Source organism: Lepus europaeus, chromosome 17, assembly GCF_033115175.1.
Source record: "Lepus europaeus isolate LE1 chromosome 17, mLepTim1.pri, whole genome shotgun sequence".
NCBI lineage: Eukaryota > Metazoa > Chordata > Mammalia > Lagomorpha > Leporidae > Lepus > Lepus europaeus.
In genome coordinates, this window is record NC_084843.1 from 54,362,173 (window position 1) to 54,370,613 (window position 8,441).

The following is an 8,441-nucleotide window of genomic DNA, read 5'->3' on the forward strand; positions in this document are numbered from 1 at the left end:
AAAAATCAGAATTTTGGCAGCATGGGAAGAAGTTATTTTCCGGCTTGGTCATTGTTTCATTCTGTTCGATGACTTGCATGGAAACCCTGTCACATGAGTACCAGTGAACTTGCAGAAGAGGTCTCATTATTCCAAAGGCTCTAAGAGGGAAGACTGTGTTGATGGAAGCAGTGCCTAAGTGAGCACTGACTATGGGCAAGCCATAGTGATGATTTCTGTGAAATTCTGGGTACCATTATGGAAAAGCAAGCAACTTCTGGGTGAAGAATAATAAGGTGATGCCATATTTATCCTTTAAGAAGTCCCTGAAATCATGTTTCAGAACTCATACCTTTAGAAATATCATCTGTTCAGATGTCGTGTGTATAAAACCTTGCAAATCAACATTAGGACTAATTCCACATAAAAAGGAGTGAATATTCACAGAGAAAATTGTGAATAGCCTCAAATCCAACTAAGGTCAGTATTTTTCTCCAAATAAGCCTAAGAAAACTAGTCGCATATTCAGAGCTCTTAGGATTTTGAAACTGAAGATACAGGATTACAAACAATGTTTAAAATAACATCTACCATGTCAGATTTAATTTGTTCCAGTCAGTGTGATGATCATTTGACCCTGCCATCTACCCCATGAAAGTGATAAAATTAATCATAGAAGCTATAGCATAGTATTAAGTAGGTAGATATAGGAGTTCATCTTGAACCAAACTCCAGATTCTCTGCATTTAACCACCTTCACTGTACTGCATAGTATGCAAGGTATATTTTTTCCTTTAAATTTTTGTTGCTCTTTCAATCTAATAAAAATATTAAAGAAATTGAGGTATTACTTTTAATTTACCATTCTGACATTACCTTGTTATTGGCCTTATGTCAGGATACATACTCCAGGAAGAGCTATACAGAAGTAACTGGTCTTAGATTGAAATTGTAGATGGAAGGAGGTCAAAGTGATATAATTTGAGATTGATGAAAAGGAACAGCTAGAAAGAAATGAGAATCATTTTGCTACTCTTTTGGAATAGTGCTTATGTTAAGAAAGATTAAGTCAAACCCATAGAAGCAGAGAATCAAATGGTGATTACCTGAAAGAGAGGGGTATGAAGATGAAAAGGTCATAGGTCAAAAGGATATCAAACTTCTTATAGATACAGGAATAAGTTCAAGTGACCTATTGTAGAAGATAGTGAAAGGGAGGGCAATGTATCATGTTCTTAGAACTGTATATATGGGAGCCAGAGCTGTGGTATAGCAAGTTAAGCCTCACATCTACAGCACTAGTATCCCCTATTCAGTGCTAGTTCGAGGCCTGGTCACTCCACTTCTGATCCATCTCCCCGCTTAATGAGTGTGGGAAAACAGCAGAAGATGGCCCAAGTGCTTGGGCCCTTGCACCATTTGGGAGACCTGGAAGAAGTTCTTGGTTTCAGCTTTGTCCAGCCCTGGCTGCTGCCACCATCTAGGGAGTGAACCTAGAACCTAGAACCCATCTAGGGAGTGAAGATCTATTTCTCTGCATTTCAAACAAATAAGTCTTCATAAAAATCTATATATATGTGAAATACATGAGAACTGTTCCCTTCATGTAAGCAAAAAAAGAAAGCTCAATAAAGATTTTAAATGTTCTTACCACATCAAAATGAAGTATCAAATAATGCATATATTAGCTTTATTTAGCCATTCTACAATTTATACATATATGTAATCGTATACTACATTATACATATATAATTTTGTCATGTTAAGAAGAGCAGCGATTGAACTCCAAAATGAGGTTTCTTATGTAAATACAATGAATTAATACAAGCAGGAATTTGGGTTTAACAGATAACATAGGGATAGAGTCAACTATAATGACATTAAGGGACAAATCAGCAGAAATCTGAAAAGGATCTCAAATCAGAATTTCTGGAACTACTACACATATCTGAGCACAGAGCTAAAGTGACACATGACTGTGGCCTCAGTGAATTCATTCATTGAAGGAAGTTACATTCCATTGAGCTGCATGGTATCATGCACATTGACGATTCCCATCCAGGAAGCCTCTCTAGAACATTTCTTGTGATTGTTGGAAAGTGGGGGATCAAAGGGGTGTTCCTCATAGATCACTGTCCTGAGAGCTGGCTTAGTCCCTAAACGAAGTGAAATGTGTCACTATCTTTTGATTCCAGCTCTGTAGCAAAATAGCTCATAATATTTCACACTAAGGGTACCATTTATGAACTTAAGATAGTCTCAAACATTTGTATTATATACTGATAAAGAAAATAAGTTTATACTTAAAGCAAAAGTTTCCCAATGCAAGCCACCCGTGTGGGAAATATCTTGAAGTAAACATAGGATGCTGAAAGTAACGAATACACAGCAGTTGGGACACCATTGACTAAGAGAAATCTTAAACTTTTTTTTTTTTTTTGACAGGCAGAGTGGACAGTGAGAGAGAGAGAGAGAAACGTCCTCCTTTTTCTGTTGGTTCACCCCCCAATGGCCGCTGCGGCCGGCGCACCATGCTGATCCAAAGCCAGGAAGGAGCCAGGTGCTTCTCCTGGTCTCCCGTGTAGGTGCAGGGCCCAAGGACCCGGGCCACAGCAGAGAGCTGGACCAGAAGAGGAGCAACCGGGACAGAACCAGTACCCCGACCGGGAAGTATCAAACTATCATTGTTTCTCCCGATTAGCTACTTCTACACAGGGGAGAAGCACCAATACCGGTAGTATGTTGTAAATATCAGAAAATGGAAATTAATTCATGTACATACAGCCAACTGATTTGACAAAGGTGCCAAGAACAAAGATTGAAAAAAGGACAGTCTTTTCAATAACTGGTGTTGGTAACTGGGTATTCATATGTAGAGACAATAAGATAACCTACCCTCCTAGATAAGATCCCAAAAGCACATGAAACAAAATCAAAAATAGATAGCTGAGATTATATCAAACTCAGAATCTTCTGTGCTAGTAAACAGATACTATCTTATTATAACATAGTATATACTTTATGAACAAACTGAAGAATGAAGCTCTAAGCCTCTGGTTATAATGCAATGCCTAAGTAGGGGAAATGTTGATTACCCCGATTTCATCAATTTTGTACATGTAATGGAAATGTGATATAGCTATAGCTCTTGTTAGTGTACAATCGTTAATAAAAATTAAGAAAACAGTGCCTTATAAAATCATGAGTTGGCAGTCTAACTACAGATAACAGAAAATAAAAATCTTATTTAATAGAAAAAAAAACTTACATCTGTCAGCACTTAAGAGTTAGGGTAGAGTCTGACCTGTATAAGATAAAGATGTGTGGGTTCATATCTGTCTAAAGAAAATTAGTTTGATTTGCTTATGGGTACTAATGCCTTTTAACAAGGCAGAGTTTCTCTTGAAACAAATTATTCTTCAAAGATAAAAAACAAGTGCCTAATTCATGAGTTTTCTGATTTTTAACTTTCTGTAGACATTAGCTCCATTAAGTCTATTGCTCTGACACTGTAATTTCCTGGAGATTATAAATGTGACATTCCTGACATAATACTATCAAATACCTCATTCCCAGCAATGCGTGGAATAGAGCTATAGAGCTTTTTGCCTTGAAGAGTGAATTTAGGGCTAAAAAGCTGATAAATCATCTGTCCTTTCACATGGGTAATTGTTAAAATATATAGGTTTTGATTAAAAAATTAAAATACAGTGTATGAAATGCTGTAGTTCAGTCATCAAAATCTTTCCATTTATCCCTTTATTTTCATAGCAAGCTCTTGCTTCTAACGTCCAGTCCCAAGTCCTCATCAGCCCTTCCTGGACTAGCTTGAGTATGTGGCTCTCTTCTGGCTAACCTCATGGAATTTTTAAACACACAGACATACACACACACAGGGAGAGAGAGACGGAGAGAGAGACAGAGAGAGAGACAGAGAGAGAGACAGAGAGAGAGACAGAGAGAGAGACAGAGAGAGAGACAGAGAGACAGAGACTTATTTATCTTTTTGCTTTATGTGCTTTCATTATAGAAGGAAAGGCTTGGGAAGGACAGATTACCTACTTTCCCTATTTCTAGAGCCAAGATGATGACTGGCATATATTAATTTTTCAATATAGGTCTGTTGTAAGATGAGTATCTGATGGAAGATGTAATTAATCACCTTCTCTTGATACTGTGCTCAGCAGTTCTATTACATTATCTCATATATTTTTCCCTCAAGATTGAGTTATTATTCTCATTGCAAGAAGAGGAAATCAGACCCAAACAGGTTGTTAGTGGATTGCCTGAGCCCTAATCAATATAACAGAATCAAATTAATATCATCTGTGACCAACATTTATCCACCATAGCACTGGACAATGAGCATTTAGCACTGGTTGGGCTATTTCAAATCCATGGAACTGAATGGAGCACTGTAGGAAAAGAATGGTAAAGATAGACTGAAATGAATAGAATCTGTAAGATTATGATGCAATACAAACCTTCTGAGAAGTACTACTACATGTATTCAAGTGGCTATAAAAACTAAATTTAGTTTTAAAGTAACTAAAATTCATGTATTCTGGATCAAGAGAAGTGAGCATTTCTAGAAATATTTTCCATTTCACCTTTTGACATCATACATAGTACCCTATTTGGTTAATTTTTCATCGTTCTACTCTAAAATTACACACATACTTTACAACAGGGAACATTCTCTAAATTTCCCACTACCTAACACAAAGTGACCAATAGGGGATAACAGCTTAGGACACTTTAGAGTACTTAAAAAACATTTAAAGTAGAGTTAAAAAGGTATGTTCACTTTGGTGCAATCAATGTTAGAATCATTCATTTGAGCATCTAACAATTCCATGTGAAGTGTGTATTATACATGGAATTCAGACATTTGTCACCATATAAAAATACCTTTTAATTCCATTTTCCTACAAAGTTCCTGAAGTATTCCTGTATCAGTGGGAAAAGATATTGACCAGAAAATACAGCTATACCATTGATGGTGGATTTACCTATAGGACATGTTTGACCCACAGCACAACAATTGCTCATGACTTTAAAGTAGGTAATCTAGATCACACATTCAGCCATGTGTTTACCCCATCCTTTCTTGATTATCTACATGTTAAGATGGCTCTCCTTGTGTATCCTCTCAAATACTTTCAACAGCCCTATAAGATGTATTTTTATGATCTAGGAATAAATAAAATAACTAAGGCTCAGAGGCACAAGCCAGTTTAGGTAAGGTCACCCAATGAGGAAACAATACAAGAAAGATTTTAACAAGGTCTCCTGGCTCTAGAGCTTATGCCCTGGCCACAGACCCTTGCAAACCCATGTATAAATAGTTATACACTGATAAAAACAAGAATGCAGAACTTCACTGTTACCATATTAGCAATTAAAAATCAAATAGCTGTTAGCACATTGAATATTCGAGGATTATTTTTCCTAACAGATGCAGTAATTTGGAGTGTAAAGACAGACAATGAGGAAGAGGTGGAGAGAGAACACATGTGGGACCCAGAGGTTGTCATTTTGAATTGACAGCAAAGTTAATTGCTGCTCTCAACAACCCTTGCATCATTTGGGTTGTCTAAGATAAAAAGTCCTGCAAGTTACAAAATTTTCATTATTTCCAATATTCTCAGTTCAAACTAGTCCGTGGTGATGGTTCAAAGGCAATCAAATTTTGGGCATAATCTATGAAACATACCTAAGACATAGATAATTTAAAGTGATGAAATGGGAAAAAAAAACCCACATTTCATAGTGATGTGATCTGAAAACAGGTCAAAATGTTTAAACAAAATTTCGAGCAAAATGATTAGTTTGCTTAAAGTGTGTTGCTAAGCAATCATATCAGTGGAATATTTCAATTATCATTTGAAATTTGAGCTCCCCATAGCAGTAACTAAAGTAGACATTCCATAGCTAATGAAGTATCTTCTCACAAAATATGGTAACCTGAATTTTCTCAAACAATATGGCCTGAAAATATGGAACATAAACATTAAAACAGAGTGAAGGCTTGGTGTTCATAATTTCTTTCCCATTCTTTCCAAAGACAAGTTCTTATGTAGTCTACTATATTCTTATTTAGCAAAAAAAAAAAAAAAAAATGGCTATACATTTCCTTTTTGGAAATCCTAACTATATTCATTAAGCAAGTGAGTGATGAGGTAGTTATATAACATCTGGAGCTTCATATTTTTCTTTAGAGCACAAATTTCTCATTTTCACATTTTAAGATTGGTGTTGGTATAAAGTAAGTAGATGAGGATGTCTTACTATCAATTACCTGTTCTAAACTGTGAAATCATTTTACTATTTTAATATATGTTTCCTTCTTTTATTCATCCTAGTTGGGGCCTGGTCATCATTGTATTGAAATAGTAGTGGCTAGGCTAATAATCCACATGATGTTGTCAGTACATTCACACATTCCCCAATCATACTTCAAGTGTAACAGTTCCCAATAATTGCTAGTTCTTTCCTTAACAATTGTTGTTTAGAGATGGATGAAATGCTCCTATCAGTATAAACACTAATATTTCACTTCATTGAAAACTGTAAAATAATGTTTTATTTATCTTAGCTTGGGTTCCACAAGAGCAGACACTAGAGAAATAATTTTTTCTTTAACTTTTATTTAGTAAATATAAATTTCCAAAGTAGTTTATAGATTACAATGGCCCCCCCAACCTTCCCTCCCACCCACACCCCTCCCATCTCCTGCTCCCTCTCCCATTCCATTCACATCAAGATTCATTTTCAATTATCTTAATATATACTAAATTGATCTTCTGTATATAAAGATTTCATCAGTTTGTACCCACACAGAACATAAAGTGTAAAATACTGTTTCAGTACTAGTTATAGCATTAATTCACATTGGACAACACATTAAGGAGATCCTACATGAGGAGTAAGTACACAGTGACTCCTGTTGTTGACTTAACAAATTGACACTCTTTGTTTATGGCGTCAGTAATCTCCCTAGGCTCTATTCATGAGTGGCCAAGGCTATGGAAGCCTTTAGGGTTCGCCAACTTCGATCTTATTCCGATAGGGTCATAGTCAAAGTGGAAGTTCTCTCCTCCCTTCAGAGAAAGGTACCTCCTTCTTTAACAGCCCCATTCTTTCTACTGGGATCTCACTTGCAGAGATCTTTCATTTAGGTTTTTTTTTTCCCCCCAGAGTGTCTTGGCTTTCCACGCCTAAAATACTCTCATGGGCTCTTCAGCCATATCCGAATGCTTTAACGGCTGATTCTGAGGCCAGAGTGCCTTTTAGGACATCTGCCATTCTATGAGTCTGCTGTGTTTCCCGCTTCCCATGTTGGATTATTCTCTTTTTGATTCTATCAGTTAGTATTAGCAGACACTAGTCTTGTTTGTGTGATCCCTTTCACTCTTAGACCTATCAGTGTGATCAATTGTGAACTGAAATTGATCACTTAGACTAGTGTGATGGCATTGGTACATGCCACCTTGATGGGATTGTATTGGAATCCCCTGGCACATTTCTAACTCTGCCATTTGGGGCAAGTCTGATTGAGCATGCCCCAAATTGTACATCTCCTCCCTGTCTTATTCCCACTCTTATATTTAACAGGGATCCCTTTTCAGTTAAATTTAAACACCTAAGAATAATTGTGTGTTAATTACAGAGTTCAACCAATAGTATTAACTAGAACAAAAAAAAATACTAAAAGGGGTAAAGTATTAAATTGTACATCAACAGTTAGGACAATGGCTGGTCAAGTCACTGTTTCTCATAGTGTCCCTTTCACTTCAACAGGTTTCCTTTTTGGTGTTCAGTTAGTTGTCACCAATCAGGGAGAACATATGATATTTGTCCCTTTGGGACTGGCTTAATTCATTCAACATGATGTTTTCCAGATTGGAAGCAATTATGTTGAACACAGGTAGAAGAATGGGAGAGTGAGGAACAGGGCAACATAAAGCCTATGAAGGTGTTATCAGGCAAGTTCTCACATTGGACAACTTGAACTTAATTCTGCTGGAAAACTCATGAAAATACCATGGAGATATGACACAGAGGGGTCAGGGAACCAGACTGTTTTCAGAAGGAGCAAAGTGGTGCTTACATAATTTCATAAAAAAACTTTTACCAGATATCCAAACTCTAGCAAAATCAAATCTTACATCGTATAATCAGATGATCAAAACCAACTTTCCAACAGCAAGTCTCCTAATGAAATCAATGAGGCCTCTGTAAGTCATATGGTCAGAATAAAAATGTAGCTAAAGATACGCAAATAGTGGCACTTTCATATCATGCTTAAGAACATCATAGGAACTGAGTGAAGGGAATGCTACTGCGAACATTTGTCACTTAACAATGAGTATTACAGGTGCTTGCTACTCAAGGAAATCTAATGTGCTAGAATATTCAGGGTGCTGAGAGGAACTGAGTTCTGCATGCCAGATGAAACC